The sequence below is a fragment of the Centroberyx affinis genome, unplaced genomic scaffold (genome assembly GCF_046629955.1).
Source record: "Centroberyx affinis isolate AG114_WGS23_722 - 3 ecotype Tasmania unplaced genomic scaffold, CSIRO-AGI_Caff_v1 ptg000249l_1, whole genome shotgun sequence".
In the NCBI taxonomy this organism is placed as follows: Eukaryota; Metazoa; Chordata; class Actinopteri; order Beryciformes; family Berycidae; genus Centroberyx; species Centroberyx affinis.
This window is the reverse complement of record NW_027278932.1, coordinates 363,185-385,229: the sequence shown is the minus strand read 5'-3', so window position 1 is coordinate 385,229 and position 22,045 is coordinate 363,185.

Here is a 22,045-nt window from a genome sequence, read left to right as displayed (position 1 = left end):
GTGAAGAATTTTCCAGAATTTTCCCCCACATCCACTGCTAAAAGAGGTAACTGGTTACCAAAACTAGATTGGAACTGTTCAAAGACGCTCTTTTGAATCATAAAACATACAGTATAAGGTGAGTTGAAACCACCTTCTCTAAAACCTTGGATAAAAATGGAAGGTTGGAGATGGGCCTGTAGCTCCTCAGATTTAATGGATCTAGGGATTTTTTTAAGAAGGGGTTGGACTAAAGCAGAGGGGAAAGTACCAGTTGTCAGAGAGCTGTTGGTTATAGTTAAAAAAAAAAAAAAGTGGGACAAACTGTGTCAAAAACCTCTTTCAGGACTTTTGTAGGGACAACATCAAGGAGGCAGGTAGTAGATTTCATATGCAATACAGTCTCTGCAAGAGTTGATGGTGAAGTGGGTTCAAAATGGCTGAGAATAACAGAAATTTAAAGGAACCGCCTTATATTCTCAACCTTTATTCATAAAAAATGTAATGAAGGTAATGCATATTTTTCTTCCACATGTAACTAATTGTCAGACAGAGGAAGCCATCCAGTCGGTGGAGGATCTAAATAGGAGATGAACCCTCAGCAGTGGACAGAGGGTAGTCTAGTTTTCGTTACTCCTGAGGATGCTCCACTGATGGGTCGCTCATCGAACTGCAGAATAAAAGGGCTGACGACTGTCTCCAGCATAATTGGACAAATTAATCAATGACATCAATAGCAAATTACAACATTCATAATTGATCCCTGGGCAAATGCAGTATAGATCATCCCGGTGTTCGATGGCTATACCACAATATTCATGTTACACTGAGAATATTCAGGAACTAATTAAATCTCGAAGGAGAGGATCAATGTTTGGAGTAGCATGAGAGCACTATTGATCGTACACACAAGATCTCTTATACATCTCTTAAACCAATGATACAACATACGTGACATGATACTAGCATTTCTTTTGATGAATTATCTTCTGCAGAAACTAATGGTAAATAGTGGATAGTGGCCATAGCAGTAGTATTAGTCGTATTCTCTATTGTTTTCATTATTCTTCTATTACTGTTGTTTAAAGTTTCCATGTGCATGCTGTGAAAAATTCTCTTGGAGGACAATTAAGTATCTATTTATCTAACTATATAAGTATTGTAGGAAAGCACTAAGCACAACTCTGAGTCTTTATAAGAGGCTTAACAGCACTTATAATAGAACGTGCCTGTCAGTACCAGAGTTTACTTGACAAATCAATACCATGGACAGAGTCAGATATATACTGATGCCCAGAAGCGAGAACAGAACAATTCACCCCGAAATAGAAACTAGTTATGAGACTGCTTTCTGGTTCCTGGAGCTTTTAACTGTGATAAAACGTGAAATGATTTTATAATTATTGTTGCTTTATTGTTGTATCTAAAGAAAAACAACAGCATATGGTTGGCTTATATCTGAAGTAGTAATTTTCAGCTAATATCTGGTATGTTTGACATTCCACTAAAATCCTAGACCTGTTGGGAGGTTTTACTGATGTTATTTTTCTCACTAAAGCATATTCACAATTATTATAAAAGCGTCAAGGTTGATCTCACACAGTCAAAATATTACTGAATTGTATTTAATGGTATTTACAGATGGAAAATCGGTAGTGTCAGTTACAGCTATGCCTCCCTCTCCTTGCTGCCTCTGACCTTTCTCTACTGTCCATGTCTCACAGCTAGCGGAGAGTATTTTGGCCACACTCCATCTCTTCCCAAATGAGGCCAACTGAGGAAGTGAATCAATGTGTTTTTCCCCTAGTCATAGGAAACAGCTGTCGTGCTGTCGTCTGGTACAGAGCTGGGCTGACTTAATGCCAGAGCCGGCTAGGGGAGTCAGCAGGGAGGAGAGTGCTCCCCTCTGCATCCACTCATACTAAACCCATCACCTGAGTGAATTCTATTTGCCATGCCTTCCAGCTACATCCAAAGCACAGGGACATAAACAAAGAACCAGCTATATTCCAGCAGGGTATCTTCCCGGCACTGCTATATTTCAGAATATCTGCCCTAATTAAAGGAGCATCACTTTTATACGTCCTTGGACAGTATTAACTTTCATTATATGTGCTGTCACGTGGGTTCCATGCAAACGCTGCAGGTTATGGTTCGCTAGCTAGTGTTAACATATTGCAGATGAATGATAAGAGATATGGTGAAGTGGTCTGCCATGTGTCTGTCATATAAATCCAAAGAAAGGAAAGGTGGTTGATAATGAACAAATACCAGGGACGAGCTGGATGGGCAGGGAATGAGACAGATCAAAATAAAAGACACATGAAATTAGAAGTTAAGGGGGAGCTCTACGTGTAAACCTTAGCATGTGTTTCATTTGCAGGACCTGACCTTATCTCCCAGGACCAAACCTTATCTCCCACAGATACAGCCAGCATGCATAATAGGAGTAGGCCCTTTGTGCCAAATGCTGGGGGGCAGAGCCCACACCTCTCTTCTGGTGCAGACCACCCCCTTTCCCTTTCAAGCACAGAGCAAGCCACAGCCGTACACACAGACACACACAAACACAGGGATGCAGAAACAAACACACACACACGCTCACTCACTCACACTCACCTCCCCTGTCTTCAACGCCTCCTTCATGTTGCCCTTTGCTGGTTTTTCCCCAGAACCTCGTCTCTCTATGAGTCAGGAGCTGCTGTCTGAGATTGTAATCAGGCTCACGTCCTTAAACAGAGAAATGGGCTGAGTGAGGGCAGGAGGCAACAATGAGGTTTGTTAACTAAACAACTGGAGAGCAAGGCAGTGAAATCTTTATGTCAGTCATGGAAATGTATACATGTCACCAAACCAGCTTTAATCGTTTTAATTAAAGACAGGGAGTGAGCAGGCGGGGATGTGTGTATGTGTGTGTATGTGTGTGTGTGCGCGCGTGTAATATAAGACGAGCATCTGCGCCAAGCATAGAGAAAAGCGGAGGCTACCTCTTCCATATTCATGGGTTTCCCCATATGTGACCTTCCACTGTAAACAAAGAATATTAAACACGGTTACTCAGAGGCACACTAATGAACACATACACGTATTACTCTCACGGTGTAATGAATCGATAAAACTTCCTCTTTCATCAAATATTTATTGAAGTAATATTTCTGAGCCCTTCAAATTGAAATGACTGTGCCGTTTGGAATATAACAACAGACCTGTATGGCCTCAAAGCCAGGCTGAACGCAGTGACTCATTACGAGGAAAATATAAAATCCTTGACTTAATGAAATATATTAAGTCCATCAATCATCCCCGGCCAGGTGGATCAAATCGCTACAAAACTAATATTTAGAGCGAAAAGCGTTTCCTTCATCCTTGCACTGCAAAGATTTTGCAATATCAGTGAAATATACATTACATTTCGCCTGGTTTAAAATCCTGTTTTGCTTGGTATAAGTAAACTATTTGAACGCCGCTATCTCCAAACCCTCTGTCACAATGAACCTACAAGCTCATTAATCTTTAGGGGATGTGTAAAGAGCCACCCTGTGACTATTGTGTACAGTGGGGTTGCACGGCATAATGAATGGCACAGTACAGGAGCCTGGGACGCCGGCAGAGCGTGACGGCAGTGTGAGGTAACCACAGGCGAGACGGTTATGAACACTGTAGTAATAGAAAAGCCTGGTGGCCCCTGGAGACCCCACGTCTGTTTCCTGGGGCCGAGGCAAAACAGCTGACAGGTCCCACCTTGAAGCAGTGAGGGACCACAGCTGTCTGCTATTGTCAGGTCCTGGGACGCCTCCCACCGCCTTCCCTCCCTCCTCCCCCCCCGACTCAGCACCTGCTGGGGAAGCCTCTACGCCCTCCATCTCTAAAACCCCCTCATCTCTCCACCTCTGTCTTTCTTTTCTTACTAGCAAAGGTCAGCAAACATATTCTGCTTATGTTATATCTGTCACAGCGACAGACAAAGAGATATTTTCCCTGTATAAATAAAGGTTTGAATGAATTTGAACTGACCAGAACTATACCAGAGATCCCTCTCAGAGACTGAAACTCAACTGGCTGTAAATGTCTACCTGCATATAGCTTGGTGAGCTTTACATTTCATTAGCCCGTTATTTATTTATTAAGTAATTTTGCATGTAAACAAACTGCGGTGGCACCCCTTGCCCCATCTCAGGTTGAGGAGAGATAGCTATTGGGCTCCCTCTATTGGCCTTTATACATCTATCTGCATTCCTCCTGTCCAGTAGCAGGTTAGGACAGTAGAAGGTAAAGGGTTTATGGCATAATTTGTGGGCATGTCATATTTGCAGTGTTATATTGAGCTAACTTTGAGCTATCTGCCATAGATTTTCCTGTTAACCTCTCTGATCTAGTATGCATGTGAATAGTAAAAAGGGTCTATTTAAATTAGTGAACCATATGCTTAAAGATGGCTGCCAGCTGATGCCATCCTGGTCCATTCAGCCAATCCCATTGATGCAAAGCACAGCCCACAACAAATCACATCAAACCAAAATGCTGCCACATTGCTTCAGGTACATGGCCTTTTCAAATTTCAGTGGAATAAAAAAAAGAATATAACGTAAAGAAACTTAGAGGGTACAACCCCTTTCAGATTTTACAAACTACAGCACTGTTTGACTCTGATCTTTGCTCTGGGCAGGTAACACAAGCATGTGATCAACCAATTAGCATTGTTGGGTCATCTGAAATGACTGATGTCCTGGTTTAATTAGATAATAGTATCCCTAACAATTCCCTAGTCATGATTGTTGCCAAGGAGCCAACTTCTGAAACACATTCCCTTGTGATGAATTATGCATGGAGCAAAGCAGCAAAGCCCAACTCATCCATCAACATCAGGGATAAATACATAAACAAAATTATTCAGATAGAGTGAGCCTTAAATTTCAGTTTAGTCATTTGGCGTGCAGCCTTTAAAAAGGGGGTACTTATTGTTCTATTTCTCTCATTCAGAAGGGGTTGTGGAGCAACTAATATGCATTTGGCCAATTTACCTGAGGCCCAAGTAACTCAATTCATTTTCTGGACAGAAATCGTAGAGAACTGGCAGTATTGCATAAGGCTTTTATTGGACGCCACTTACAAAGTCTGTCATAGCAGAATTCATGGCAGAAAGTTTGTGCGTTTGCTGTGCCAGCAGGATCCAACTTTCTAAGTAGGAAAGCGAAGCAGTGGCTCGACTAATAACACTGCATAAAGCTAATCTGTGCTGTACGTCCATCTCAGGGAGATTTCAAGAGTGGGAGAGATCTGAATATTTTCCACAGTCGCAAAGTGACTTTGACCAAAGCCATATCTCTCTAGATAATAGACATAAAAAATAGTGTGGTTAGCACAGTCTTTTGTCTCAAGCTGTCATTCCAAAGGATAGGATTACTTGCATTCCCTGAAGACCCAACAGCAAATTCAAGCGGCTACTTTTAGACCTTGACACAAAATCTATAGACTCCGGTCTACAAGTAGATTGGATGACGGTGTTAGTAGTTGATCTTTATGGCAGGTTGCGGTGACACTCTGCATCCAGGACTGACAAAATCTGCTTAACAATTCTTTGATTTTCCCAAGCGGGCGAGACACCTGGATGAACAAACTGCTCCTGTGTGAGTACATATTCAGGGCAGCCGTGTTCATGTAGGGCTAGGAGATTAAGCAGCCAGACATAATAGAGTCTCATATCCCAAACAAACTGGTTTGGTTCTGTCAACAGCGCGCCGGCTGCTGGAGGTGCGACTGACATTTCAGATGGGACTCATGTTAACCCCTTGTCTCTGCCACAAAGCCATCCGTCCTCTGAAATATTTATGACATATGTGGGAGGGTGACTGTTTATATAAAATGGAAAAGGCGTCAGGGAGGAGTGTGTTTGTGTACTTCATAAATAATTGGACTTTGAAAGGTTAAACTGTATCCATCAGTTGGACAGATCATGCATGTGAGAGTAAGGGGAGTAAATTTTGGCGAGAAGATTGGTTGGGGCATGTTTTTTAACTGTCAGTTTGTCACTACAACCATGACAACCCCATGTACATTTACAGCAACACTGACATGCACAAACACACACACACACACATGCAAGCACAACTGCATTACACATAAATTTACTTGTGATTTGAGGCAGCAGTGTATAGTTGCTGACATATACCAAATGTAATGTGCCAAAAATATCATTGTGTGCTTTAAATTGGGTCCCATTTTATACAAAATTACTTTGTGAGATTGTTTCTTGCAAAATTCACATCATGTACCTTACACTCTGTATTCTATAAGAATGACGAACAAATCCACAGTATGTAAGCTGATGATAAATAATGTAGAAAATATTGTAAATTATCAAAAATATCTAAATACATAATGTTCATACATGCTTTAATTATTTTACAATGCATCTAATATATGATTTCTGAGTAAATAATTTCTCTATTGTCTGAGCACTGTGAGATGTCACATGGGAACCTTTTCCTCAACTAGCCTCATTTATAAGCTGCTCAAACCTGGCTCATTTATCTGCTGAAATTATTCATTGATGCGTCCCTCATTAATACAAAAAAGTACGGCCGTGCTCACTTTATCTGCAGAGTAGCAGCACACCACTTGTGCTTCTTGTGTGTTTCCAACAATATCATATATCATCATTGTGTCAAGTACTTTCAAGCTTATAAACACTAACTTAACATCTTACCTGAGTCTCTGATGCTCCGTCTCCCTCTGTGCTGTTGCCTCTTCCTGGCTGTTCTGCTTTATTTGTTGCCTGATCAAATAATATCCATGCTGTGCCCATTATGGCACTAAATGTTAATTAGAAACAGTGGCTGTGTATTGTGAAATGGGGTAATGTCCAAATGGCTTATGTCCACATTTTCTCTTAAAGACTAGCTACCAAACCTGCAAATACAAACCAACACACACATACACAAATACACACAGACACACACTGTGACTAGCTGGAGTGTGAAAGCAAAATGCCATCCATAACACCAGGATGTAGATTGTGAGGTAGCCAGCCTGCACCAAAGTAGTGGCTGTACTGGTTACATTAGTCAGCTAACTGGTCCAAAAATGTGGTATATTCAGTCTCTCTCAAATTTAATATGACCATACAGCGTCTTTCTGTTTCGGCGTGGACTATTATATTGATTCTCTCGAAAATGATGGGAAGAAGAAGCCAGCAAAGTGGAGCCAGCAAAGTGGAGCAGCCTTTCTCCTATCTATAATAAACACAAGATCACTCATTCTGACTCTGGTAAGAGCGACGCCAGTGGGAAAAGCAACCATTTCCAACACCCGTCCGTCTTTTTTGACCTTTCCTGCCAGGATGAGGAGGGTCTTTCAGAAGAAAAGGAAAGGCAGGAGCTGATGGAGTGTTGGCTTTAATGAGGTATGCTGGGGCTGTTGTCTCTCCATTTAATTAGACAATTATGCACCCTCCTGGGGAAGAGGGGGCATTTGGGGTCACAGGGGAGGGGCAGACGATGCCACTGTGCCACGCTGTCACATACATAGGTAAGGAGGCTAAATCACAGGTGAGTCCCTTTGGGGTGTGCACAGACCCTGCTCTCCATTTGGGAGCCATTAGAGGATCATATTATTTAAATTCAGTTCAACCACCTTTGTCCATCTTTGTTCTGTTTAAATCTGATTATGCCAGCGATTGCCGTTCCACATGGAAGTGGAAGTCACTAACATTGCTGCGGTCTGATGATATTAGATGGTCTTTCCTCCGATTTTTCATTATTCGTACCTTGTAGAAACTGGGTTGATTGCCGAACCTCTGGCCAAATAAACAAAGACTTTTGAAATGGGGCCGTTTGAAGCTGCGACAAGATTGCATTCCACTGGTCCCTCATTTTGCACCAGAGAATTGTGATTACAGATTCATTGCCATCTGGTATCCATGCTTGTCTCTGCCCATTTCTCACTGGTGCCAAAGCAGGTTCCAATTTCTTCCACACTGAATTGCTTTAACCTCATGTCTGCTGTCCCAGTGGATATGTCACTACACTACACGCTCAGACAGGCAAAACCAAAAGAACAACACAGTAGGTTTGAGATAGCCTACACAAGCGAGGTGAAGGTTGAGGCAGCGCGGTTACAGCAGCTTCTAACGGTTCCACTTGTAAAGGGACCATAACTCACGTGGATGAATTGTCGGAAATCTCAGCCGCTGATGAGACAAAATTCATTTTGGTGATGTATGGAACGTGTCTCTGACCAGTATTATTTGTACATATGTCAGCACAACTGAATGTCCCCCCATTTCCTTTGTTTTGTCTTTTTTTCTCCAGCCCTCAGGAGATAAGGTGAGAGTGGAGATGGAGGGTTCAGCACGGACGCAATATAAACTGCATTATTACACAGAAATGCTTAAGGATCAATACAATACCAGTTACGGCACATTTTGGTCCTTCGTGGCAGAGACTGCTATAAAGACAGTGATAGAAATCACAGAACGCTCTTTTGAGTTATCATTATACTCTAGGTGTATAGGCAAGGTGAGAATCTGCCGCATGCTGATACATTTTCTCCTCCGCGCCGCGTACAGCCTCTGAATATCACAGCTGCAGCTTCCCAGTTGACCATAAATCATCATCAGCCTCCAATCTTTCCGCGCACATATTCATATGCAATTCAGAAAATGAGCGACATCTCCCAGGGAAGTAGTCACCCAGCAGAGAGCTCAGCTGTACATCATTTCTCACTGCTGCCAGTGTAGTTAGAGCAAAGAGACATAGAAAAAAACTGAGAATACTGTCCCAAACAATCTCCCAGCATGAAAACACACTCATTCTGTGATGACGGGAAGCCACTCTCTGTATAAAACACAATTAATCCATCATTACTCCTTGTTCATTCTGGAGACTGATGGTAGTGTATGATCTCAGCATGCCCCTCTCCACAAGTGAGCAAGTACAAGCACATTGGCTTGAAATACACTATTCTCAAGGGTTAAAACAATGGGAATTCGTTACATGTGCCAGAGCCAGCTGCCAGGAAAGATACATATTTAAATAGGCACAGTGGTGGTGCCACTTAGCCAGAGCATTATGATGGCAGTCGACGGGAGAAGATACATCAGTGCACTTAACAGCTGTTTTCCTCCAGAGCACCAAATAGTGATGAATTTCTTAATAGTATACTGCTATTAAGAATACTTACAAAGGTAGATTAAGAGATTCAGCAACATAAAGGTGTGTTAGATTTTAATAATCTCTTCAATCTTCAATTTGTTTGAAAGGTTAGAGAGTTTAGAGGATTATAGTTGTACTACATGTAGCCTACTAGGACTATACTATGTGAAAGGCATTGTAAGCGCACACTTAGTTTTATCTTAGAGTTAGTGTAAGCTCCCGTTCAGTCTTAGTTAGTTTGAAGTTGAACATTTGGACATAGAGGAGGCATTTGAAACAGAAATCTGCAAAGCAACTTTCACCCAAACAACAGAGAGGCCTGTCCACCTGGACAAACAACTATCGCCAATGAAAACATTACACTCCATGTTCATTGTTCCATATAAGCTCCTACCAATTATCTATATACATCCATATATATCTGTGTACAAAGCCTACTACTGAGGATTGCATTGTACGGTAACATCCTTATGCATTTAACGTTAATTGTTCAGCACAAAGTACTGTAGGTAACTAGGCATGGTCAGTTTTGGCAAGCTTTCTGACTGTAAGATTTTCTTAAACTGGTTGAGTGACAGTATTTTGCCTGAAAGTTTTGCTAAGAACTTGGTTCTTTTTCATAGCAGATCAGAGCAACAACTCACTTTTGAAGGGCAGCGGAGACTTTCCAATCAAGATGTAATTTTCTCCCATAGGTCTCTCCACAGGGACTTTGCAGAGGCAACAGAAAAATCTCTTCCATACTCAAGATAGTCCAGCAAAGGTTCCTATGTAGTGTGGTTGATGTTGTTGCCAAGCAGTAATCCTTAAAATTGAATTATCTTTGGTTTTTATGTACATCTTATCAACCTATCACATTAAATTAATCAAACTGGTAGTAGCAAAATGCATGCAAATGTATAAATGAGAAAAACATCTCAAACAATGGTACTGTAGCCCCACACAGGACACACTAGTAGCTAGTAGCTAACTGCAAGCAATGTATGGTGGCTAGTAAGGATCAATCAGAGTTTGCTGAGTTCCCAATTAGCCCAGCAGTACTGCTGTATATCTTTCACCATGTACCTGAATACAGATCATGCTTGAGGATTTGTATAGCACCTTTCAAAACACACTCACAAAGTGCTTTACAAAGGAGTAAATAAAAACAAAAAAGAAGAAAATCAACAGTAAAAGTGAAAAGCAATGTAAGCAAAATAAGAAACATAAAATGAAAACATAAAAAAGTGAGGTTAATGACCATTAATTAAAGACCATAACATTAAAGCAATATTTTGCTGAACAGCCTCCCTCTCAAAGCTGTGGTATGAAAGATGCCACCACAGGAGGATGTGCAGCATGAGTCAAGTGCAAAATCCTGAAAACGAGATGAGTATGATAATGAAATAATATTCATATACACACCTGAGACATAGACTAAGTTATTGGATGTTCCTGTAGACAGCTTTTGCTACATTTTACAAATTAGAGTAAATTGACAAGGGCCATTTTGAGGATATGTGCATATAAATAGAGTTTCAGTATTTCCTCTCAACCACCATGTTCTGTGTGGAACAAAATTAACTGCAACTGTTTGTGTACAGATGGTTGAAATAAAAAAGCACAACAGGGGCAACTCTTTATCCCAGAATCATATTAGTATCAGTGTCAACACAGTGGGACTGGTTCCAAAACATGACTGAATCCAGTTGGAACAGCATGTATTTTTAAACCAGTCCATCACACTCTTATTGGACGGTGCAATGTTGCTATTCCACTCAAGTGTGATTCAAAAATTCAAGTCCCATAGGCTTTTCCTGTTGGATACTTTAAGCAGTTTTTGGCTTGAAATATTATTTGGAACTTGCATAAAAGCCACACAGATACATCATTCACCAGCACCAGGAAAGGCTGCAGGGCAAAACAATAGATTATGGATCTCATGTACTCAAATTTATCCTGCCAATAATCTCACACACACACACACACACACACACACACACACACACACACACACACACACACACACAATAGCAGTTACCCATAGGATGATTATAATAGTGATTAATAATCAAAATCTAAATGTTTTGCATTGGACCAAACCCTTTGTGGCATATGAATTACTGCATTCATGAATATCAATTAAAGCGAGACAGGATAAAAACACTAATTTGTTTATCTCTGTTCTCAGTAGTGCAGTGCAATATCCTGGGCTTTCACAATAATTCATGAGGGGCTCAATCTAATCCATTTCGAGCAAAACACCATACGCCAATGAGTGCACACATAGTCAGGGCACCGGGGCCTGTGAGCCCATGTCCAGACTAGATGGATTTGTGTTTATTTTTTTCTGCTCACGGCTCAAGGTCATGGCTCCCTGTGACTCTGCCTGGCCTCTCTGTTCCTGCTGCACACTGTGTTCTCACTGAAGGCCGTGCTGTCTCAGCTTTCTGTCCCCCAATCTGCAAATGCTGCCCTTGCCCTCTCGACCTCCCAGAGCTCAACCTGTCAACCCGCACGCCCCGCCACCCTGCTGCAGTGCAGTATGGGGGATTGGAGGAGGAGAAGATGTAAAAAAAAAAAAGGAAAGGAAAGAGAAAAGGGAAAGAGAGATTAAGAAAAAAATGAGAGAGACGGCAAAAGACCGAAAACAAATGAAAGGGGTAAGAATGGAAAAAGGCGAAGCGTAGGAGATTGAAAGGCCTCTTCCTCTCATTTGCACCATATTCATCACCTCAGACGGCAGACACTCTCATATCCCTTTCCATTCACTTCCTGACCCTTGGCTGCAGGTCAAAGGAAAAGGCAATTTCCCCTCAGCCCGTGTGCAAGCTGCCCCATTCCTCACGGATAAACTGTACTTTTAAAGCGTGTAGAAGTGAGGGCATTCATCACCAAGGACTCACGCTCGTCTATGGTTCCCCTCTCTGCAGTAAAAGCTGGAAGAAGCAAACACCTCTGATTAATAGCTTTCTCCTTGTGCAGTTAAAGACCGCACGGCGGGGCCACTGTCTGTCAAGAGGGCCAGTGTTGGGCGCACTGCCCACCTAATTCGCTTACTGAGCACTGGGCAGCTTGCCCACCTACTGAAGACACAGAGCAGACTGTCTCAGGCTGTCAGACTTTTATCTTGGAGATCCACCATGCTGGGCCTGCCAATGAAGACACCAGGGGTCTGTTACACATCCACTCTCTACGCTCTCCCACACAACTTCCGCTACTGGAGGCAGGTGGAAGGAAATCAGGGCATATGAAAGTCATGGTACTTAATAAAACCAAGCAAGGTACGCCTAGGTTTTAAAACGCATGTCAATACAGAGTGACATTACATTTATGAAGGCAAATGGGTACAGCTTTATTTTGCTCGGTTATTCTGAGTAGAACTGCTGTAAAAATAACTCAACAAGATCCCTGTCAAGGTGGTAAAATACAGACAGTCAACACGCTGCAAAAGCACAAATAAACACACACGTGTGCGCACACACATCACCTATTCTTCTCTCCCCCTATTTCGCATCAAATTTCCATCTCTCCCTCACACACAGAATTCTCCTCTAAAGCATCACTTCCACTTCAGAGAGATGGAGGGAGAGGGGGCTGGAAGTAGATGGATGATGATTATTCAGGCACACTCTCTCTTCTCTTTCTCCTCTCTCCATTGATCCCGTCCCATCAGAGAGGCTATAAATATTAATAAGAGGGCTTTGTTTTAGCAACCTGTGTGAAGATCAGAGCGTAGAACAATAGAAGTATCTGGACATGTATTTTTTGCTGGCAGACAGGCAGGCAACCTGCAGAGTGTCCTTGGGGGAGGGGAGCCTGGGGGGAGCGCAGCCCCAGCCCAGCGCCTCAGGCTCAGTGCGTTCAAGTCAAGGGCAGCTCAAGGGGAGCTGCTAATGCGCGAGACCTGAGTCTGATTCAAATTAGCCATTCACAGGCCGACTTGTGGTGAATGTGCCTCAGTACAAACAGACAATGTATAAGGGGCGCAAAACATTTATGTTTTTGTGTCACACACTCGTACACATTTATACATATTCTCACAAGGCAAAAAAAAGGCAAGGCAAACTTTATTTATATAGCACATTTCATACACAAGGCAAATTCAATATGCTTCACATAAAACACAAAAAATACATCATTTGTCAGGTAAAATGACTATCAATTCAAAAACAAACACACTAAAAGAAACACATAGGCAATTGCACCATGCACAACAAATGAGAAATAGCTTCTCCTATCTTCTCTCATTCCCAAATGCCTCACTGAACCAACATGCAACTTAAAACTCACTGAAAACACATAGAGATGAAATAGGTCAAATATTAGTCTCGACCCTCCATCCCTCCCAATGTCATTCAGTGTGTTAGAATAATATGTTGTGTGTGTTGTGTGACCTCCATTTTCTCATCTTGACCCGGCTGATAATGCTAGCCTGTTGGGTCACAGTGCCCCCCCCCCCCGCCGCCGCTTGCTTAAACGTTTTAATGTTGTACCTGACATCATTCTGTTCACACACCAGCACCAATGGTCCTGCCTAAAGTAGAGTATCGTCCCAGTGACGGTGAGGACAGTGATGGAGGGTCCGGCCAGCTGAGGTTACAGAAAACCCAAAAAGGGAAACCAAGACAGCGCTTTAACCCAGCAGAAGAACTGAGCTCTTTCCTGGCAGAATGGATCCCTCTGGTTAATGGGAGTTTATGATTTACAGCAGATGTTCCCCAACTCCTTTTCAATCTAGAAACAATAAGTGTGACATGGGGCCCATTTCTAGAAGGGAACAAATCGATGATACAGAAGGGTGTGTTTTTTATGAGAAGTTGGGCTTGCTTGGCTGTGGGGGTTTGACTGATGCAAGCCATCCAAGCTGATCCACACAGCACAGGTCCTGCCACTGTGATGTGCAGCAGCACGAGAGGCAGGAGGCTGGGGTAGATATTGCTTTTTGGGGTGAAGGGGGTGGGGGTACTATTCAGGTTCTCCTTCTCTCTCTCTCTTTCACAGAATCTCAAATGTACTGTACAGAAACACACTGAAGTTCTTGGAGATCTGAGCAACGATTACACAAAGAGCATTGTGGTGCACATCATGCATTCCGCCTTTTACACTCAAGAGAAAGTTTCTTTTGAATGAATTATCAATGTGAACTGAAATGCACTGCCTTTGCTTTCATTCTCATCGAGTTCAAAAACAAAAGATTATATGTATGATAATGGTGGTGGGAGGGAATAATCAGGGCTCATCAGAGTCCAAGGAAACCAAATCCCTAAATCAACAACTAAGATTAAGAGCGGTGGGGAGTCCTGCTGACTGACTGAACCTGTGCAGCGGCTTAAGAGAAACCTGGCATGTGGTATGAAACCTACATGGACTGAGACAGCAAATGTCTCACACTTTGCTGCCACAACTCTAATCTCCCTTCCTATCTTCACTGTACTATATGAAGAGTTTAACAGCAGCTCTTGTTCATAAAGGGAAACTAATAATAATAATAATAATAAAACTTTATTTGTATAGCACCTTTCATACAAGAAATGCAGCTCAAAGTGCTTTACAACAAAGAAATTACATACATGAAAATAGACATAGAATGAGCATAACATAAGATGGAAAATAAAACCCACTGAATAATAATAAAAATAAAGTTAAGAAATAGAGTACATAGAATGCATAAAATCAAGTAAAATACAACATTTTAAAAGAAGCGCATAAGTGCGAAGCAAGTGCAAAAAAAAAAAAAAAAAAAAGAGTTTGAGGCCTGTATCAGGAAAGTCATAGCTAGTTAAAGGCTAAAGTGAAGAGATACGTTTTTAGCTTTCTTTTAAAAAATATTTAGCGAGCTGGCTTCCCTGATATCTATAGGTAGTGTGTTCCATAGCTTTGGGGCGTAACTGACAAAGGCTTCATCCCCGATTTTCTTTCGGCTGTTGCTGGGAACCTCCAATAAACCAGCAGCTGATGATCTCTTGAAGGCAAGTAGTGAACAAGGGAGTTAGCAATGTAGCTCGGTCTGACAAAACTGACAAAACAAAAGACAAGACAAGAAAACAAGAAATCAGAAGCAGCATTTTTGTCCTTTGTTGCTCCGTTTTTTAGGTCACAATGGCAGCAATCACTAACAGGCGACTGGCTATGCAGCAATGCATATAGCCTACCCTCGACCGCTCCGACTATATGAGGGAGGCTTTTCTGCTCTGGCTTAAAGGATCAGCCCCATTGAGAGAAGCAGCAAGGTGTGTACTTGCATTTCATTTGGTGTGTGCCACTTGAGAGTCCCCAGGCCGACCTGTAAACAGGTTTCTCTGCATCCGACACAGGAGTGTGCCTCTGTCGCCCGTCTGCAACAGTGCCGAGCCAAGCGTCACCCATGTCACGCTCCGATAGCTCAATTTAAATGGAAATTGGATGAACTGCTTGGAAGTGATCCAGCCATCCAGAACAATTAACCCATATTACTGGCAGGCCTTGAAGGAGTAATTTGACTTTGAATGAGTATGGGAGGGGTGGGGGTGAGGGGGTGGGGGGTGGTGGGGGCAGTGGTATTTAATACCACTGGAAACACAATAGCCCCAAGTGCAGAGCAGATCCTATTTGCTGCCTCGGCTATCGGAGATTTAATGTCAAACTTTGTCTCTTAAGTCTTTTTTTCATTTTTAAAATCATGCTAACACTAATCCATTGTTAGAGCAAAAGTAATTAACAAACAGGATTTAGATACATGGGAATATTTATTTTCACTCATCACACATCACACATTGCTTATATGTACATAGTATGTTATCGTATCTATCTATCGTAACTATTTTGTTATTTTATTTCTATCAATCTATTTCTAATCTTATTTCTATCACTATCAAATGGTTTCTATCACCACTACATTAGCACAATGGATAGATGGTAATGGGAGGCCACATGCTTATCTACACCAGTCACTAATACACCACTGTCTGTAATTTACAACCACTATTAGAAGGGAGCAGTGCTTGAGGTAGTGCAGACAGTGCTTGACGAAGACCTTTGTCTTCGCTGATTTTAAAAATAGACACGCCAGCATGTGCCATGAGAAAGTCACCCATGACCCACCGAGCTCAATCTATTCAGAATCAATAAACATAATAAAAACTTTCAAGAAGCTTCAGAGTTTCAGAGAGAAGTGTAGTATATTGAGGCTACAGCTCAGGGCATCCTGACGGTCTGTGGTAATATATTTTAGAAATGGCAGCAGAGGAACATGACAGGACCTTCGTATTAACTCTCCCCATGAAGAGAAAATAGAGTCACCCATAGTGACTAAGATGTAATGATACACGGCTGAGATTCTTTTCAGTTCTAATGCTGTTCAAACTCAGGCACCAAAGCAAATCTAAAGTTTTGTGGATATTGCTGCTTAGGCTACAGTTACAGGAAGTCATTTCAGCAGGATTTTGGACATCTGATTGTAAAGATGTTGTGAGATCACATCACTGTATGTGCACACATGGCCTGAAAATAGCTGTTTTGTGCCTCCTGTGGCTATATATTTATTTAAATCTGTCTGCATTACTTTTTCCTGCTCCCATCTCTTCACATTGCTTGTACGCACATTGTGGCCATATAGGCCCCTTTCACAACGTCATGGTAACAGCTTCCGCATTGAGAAACAGGTGCATTACAATTTCCTGTTGCCAGCTCTGGCCTTCACTAAATCGCCCCACAACCTGCCCAAAATGAACACTGGTGAAGTACAAAGACTATTTTTGTTGACTCCTGGATCTAAACTAGAGCAAGGCTACAAGTTCTTCACCTAAAGTTACCTCTTCGATTATCACATTATGTATCTAGTGCCAGAATCCATTACAATTTTGTTGTCTTTGTTGGATTGGTGTGTCAATAAGGAAGTTATCCACCGGTTGTAATCCACCGGTTTCTCAATATGGAAGCTGTTACCATGACGACGTGAAAAGGGCCTATTGCGTCCAGACAGCATAGAATTCCACTCACAATGTGAACATGAACACTTGCAAATCTGCTTTTGAAGATCAGATAGCGATGAGAGCAAAATCAGATTTTTGTGCATCCAGATTTAATGCAATTCGGCACGATCAGGTGATTAAAGTCGCATTGAAACAACTATTGTTAAGTGTAGCCTTAGAAAGTGAGTTGTGTGAGATTTCACACACTCATACACACACACACACACACACACACACACACACACACACACACACATATGTATACATGCACACAAATGGAAGATTTGGTCAGGGTCAAACCATATACTGAGAGACACATGTAGTGAAGCACATACCAACTAACTAATTTCTACACACAGGACATCACTGTCGTTATTTCCAGAATAAAACCGGTGAAGAAACACTAAATATTCAGAGTAGAGCTTGATCTATAGGGAGGCTGGAGATTGTCCTCCTCCTCCCTTGTCCTCCTGCGGTGTTGACAAGAGAGAGCGAGGGCAGGAAAGGAGGAGGAGAGAATGGCAAAAGAGGCTGAAATCACCACACTTTGTATGCAGGGGACTGAAGCGTGTTGGACTTGTGAGTCAGTCAGGTAATGGGTGAAATTGTGTCTGCTGCACAGCTTATAAATCGCAGTGCTGGCAGTATTTATCTATGTCTCAGACAATCCTGCTGGGAGATGGGAACGGTGAAATGAGAATCAACAGCCTGCTTCTTCTCCCCTCACCTCCCGTCAGGTCATTTCATCTTCCCCCTCTTGACTGCAACATGTGAAGAGAAACTGATAAATATAAAGCAACTCAAGAGCTGCCTGCCTCTGCCCTCTGCATTTCACCATAATTCCTGAGGTCATTTCAATGTATTTTGCCCAAACGTAAAGGAACCTTGCCTAAGCTGCGTCTCTCCTGCTGAATTTCCATGCAAAGATATGATTTAGTATTTATTTATTTATTTTTTTTAGACTAGTCCCTGTCCGCCACAACCCCTTTAAAGGCCAATCAGCACGCACTAATCCTCGACCACACTTCCAGTCAGATCTTGCATATTTCCTCATCCTCCCGAATCAGAGGTTTTACACTCTGGTGACAGCAGGCGCTGCACTGTAATAAAAGACTGGACAGGAGCTATTTCTAGTCTCCCATCCTAGACAATTACCCTTTGGCTTTGTCTCTGACAGTCACACCCTATTACCACATCTCCTAAGGATAGAGCGGAAGGGACAGACCAGGGCTTGAGCAAAGGTTGGAGAGGGAGAGAGAGAGAGAGAGAGAGAGAGAGAGAGAGAGAGAGAGAGAGAGAGAGGATGGGAACTCGGGGAGGTAACAATAACACACAATTTCAGGCTTCATTGTAATTCCGCTCTCATCTCAGTCCCAAGTGACAAGCAGCGAGCCGCCCAGGATTCTAATCATTCCTGTTGTCAGATTGGTACCCCAAGTGAGATTGAGTTGATTGCTTGAACAAATTTGCAAAGTAATGATGCAATTTGCTGTCGTATGCCTTGGGAGGGTTTGGTACGTCAGATTGGTGTGTTCTTTGGAGAGGCTCAGTGGAGGCTGGGACCGGGACCCTGCTGTCTTCTCAGGGGGACTTGTCTTCAGCTAAATTAATCTCACTGTTAATGACAACACCTGTAAACCAATCAACAAGTTATTTATTCGTGCATGGACTCAGTTTGATGACAGCAGCGCTACAGTGAATGAAAGCTTATTTGAAATGGTTTATTTTCCAATATTTAACTACCAGGAAATGAAGAGATACTCAAACGATTACGTGTGTAACAAACTCTGTAACACATTGGGAATGTTTCATCCTTAAATATAATGAGACATGTCATTTTCACTAACTCTAATCACTGGGCATTACAGCCTGACAATGGCCAATGATCAGGCAGTATGAATATGAATTGCTTGGTGTCTGTCATCTCAAGTTTAATGATTAAAGATTCCAGTGACATGGTAGTGCACGAAATAAAAAGACCATTCATTTCCAGCTTGACAGTTGCTATTCTTCATAGCAATTACTCTATTATGGATTTTGACAATTTTTAATGGAAATGAATGATTGGAGGAGGGGGAGTGGGGACCAAGGTGCACAAGAGAAGTATATTTGTCTTGGAACAAAAGAACTTGTCACTGACTCATAAGAGATCCTTGCGGCAGGCTCTGAGGCTTTACCATTCATGCATTCCCTGGATGTGGCAGCTTGCAAGCAGGTCTATGACAAACCCAATAGAGATGAATTTTATGGTAAGTGGTAGAAAGATCAAGGGCATATTTGTCAAAGGGCACATTTGTTTGCAAAATGCACCTCCCTATTCTGAAGAATTCAATAAAAAAACAAGTATTGGGTAAGCTGAAGTTGGCAGTTTTTCATTTCCAATATGCCCATGCCCAAAATAAGCAGGTGCTGTTTGAGAAAAGAACATTCTGCATTTGCACTAGCAACTATTCTGGAAAATAAAGTAAATGAGCTTTCTTCAAAACATAGCCATAGTGAAATTGACAATAGACAAAGGTAACCTAACATCACATACACATTCGTTGTTGTTGACAATAGTCCTAACTTGCTAAAGGATGCTACCTGCATCCTTTAGCCCTCAGCTGCATAAATTAAAGGTAAACATTTTTGACATTTCAGTGAGGGATGAGTAGACATCAAAGAAGTATAAGCTGAAAATTAGTAAATACCCACAATGTTGTGCACTACAAATGAAGTGAAAATTGGTAAACAAGAGTATGATGCGTGTCAGTATTTAAGCCTCGGTATGATTTAAGCGTACCAGGTTAACACTACTGCATGTTATTTTTCACATACTGCACATTACAGAACTGCAGAGTAACTAGAGGCAGGGTTTACTGTTAGATTTGTGTATTTAACAGGCTTCAGACATGGCGAGTGGCAGGCTGTCACTGAACCGCCACTGAGCTGCTGGAGCTGCTGGAGGCCCACTGGAGAAACCATTGTCAAGACACCAGTGGGCTGCTGGCTGCTCTGCTCCCACTGGCAGGGCAATAACTGTGTTATTTGGGGATAGAACGAATTACAGAGCATTTTGAGATTAGACTGTTTAATCCCTAAATTAATAGCTCAGGGCACTAATAGAGACTGTTTACACATTTGTGTTGTGCCTTTGTGCTTTATTCTGTAATCATCTGTCATTCCATGTTTTTAATGTATGTTTTATTATTATGAATTATCAGTTTCACAGGACTAGGTAAAGATAATTGTTTTCCCCTGACACTCCATCTAAAGCTGAAATAGAATAAATATCCTCCTCTGCGTTCCCTTTGTAGTTGATGCAACTCTGTGTCTTCACACATCTCCTGTGGCCATGTTTGATTTGCTGTGACCTGACCAAAGCTCAGAGCGCCGCAGTGTCTTACCTGGTTACCAAGAAGCACAGATCTCTCTGCACAACCCAGGAGCCAGAAAAACAAAAAAAGCAGTGGAAATGTAATGGGCAACCGCTGTTGAAATAAAGGCTCAAAAGGAAGGATCCTTGTACAAAGAGCTGTATTCTTGCAATATGAATCAGTCAGAAGCAGCTATGTCCTACAGGGATTTCTATCATCTCTCTCAGACCTTGATACCAGGTTTAAGATGAGGCTCGCACCGGCTCCTTTCATCCAGCCTGTTCTACTGTAGATTGGTGATTAGATTGAAGAGCCCAGCAGAGGAGATAGAAGTCCTCTCCTCCACACTGAGAGGAAAAGCAATGTTCCACAAGACTACACATTCATTACTCAAAATAAATCCCTATTAAACAAATGCCGTATGCATAATTAGGCTATAGGAATAATTATAATTGTGATTAGTTTCTCCATGGGCCGAACTATCTAAATTGTGATTGACACCCAGCAAATGTGGAAGACTTGCATGCAATGGCGGAATGAATAAATCTGGCCTCACAGATACACAGACACTTATTGTTGTAAATGTGCAACAGCACAATAAGAAACATTAGAATACAGAGAGACGATGAAGGGATTTAGGGCATGGGTGGCTGTAAACATGCCACCGCACATTCATAACGCAAGCGAAGCGAGACGTAACTACTGTACGTGTCATGTATAAGGAATAGAGGTGAACACCTAAAGGATGCATTCGTTCACAGATACATACAGAATATAAACACATGAACTATCTCAGTAATCTGCCGAAAGAGGGTGAAAGTTGATCAGGAAATCGCCCAGGTCTTCTCATACACAATGGCTTTTAATGTAGCAATTTCTGCCTTAAAAGACACTGATATGTCTGAACCACATGATGCAACAGGACAGTGGACTTTGATACGTTTCATCTCTACAAACATAAGTCAATCAGTCACCTAGAGTGGGGGTCCCAGTCTATCTCTTCAAAAGGAACCGATTATAGCCGAGGCCTTGATCTGTCCGACTGCATTGGGATCCTGCTGGCAGGGCAGTCTTGATATTCGTGTGGAGACGTGGAGCCCATTATTACCAGTCTGGGGCTGCAGAGGATTCCACTTGATGTGTACCTTTCATCTCCAAAGCCATCTCTCAGGGAAACAATAACCAGCCCTACAACCCCCTCCCACCCCCACTTTTGAACTCACCAGGTGGGGGCAGCAGTGGAGACGTGAATTGAACAGGTGACTCGGGGTTGTTTTGCATTTTGTTCATGTGCCGGATGGCTCGTCTGTCAATACATATGGTAAAACCAGTGTCAGCAGGTTTAATACATATGCAAAAGGACCCAGGCAGGTTGTGTGGCTTCTTTTACATTTTAATGGAAAAGCTGGGAATGAAAGATAAAGCCATTGATTGAAAATGAAAAATTTCTATGCTTTCACAAGCAGATACCAAAGGAGACATTTCAGGCTATCTAATCCAGAACTGCCCTTTGGAGTCCAATCTTTCAAGACTCACCTGGCTTCACATAGCCAAAAACAGCCAAACCATATCAATGACTCTTTCAGACTACAAGACAAAGACTACAAGACAAACAATTATGATATGT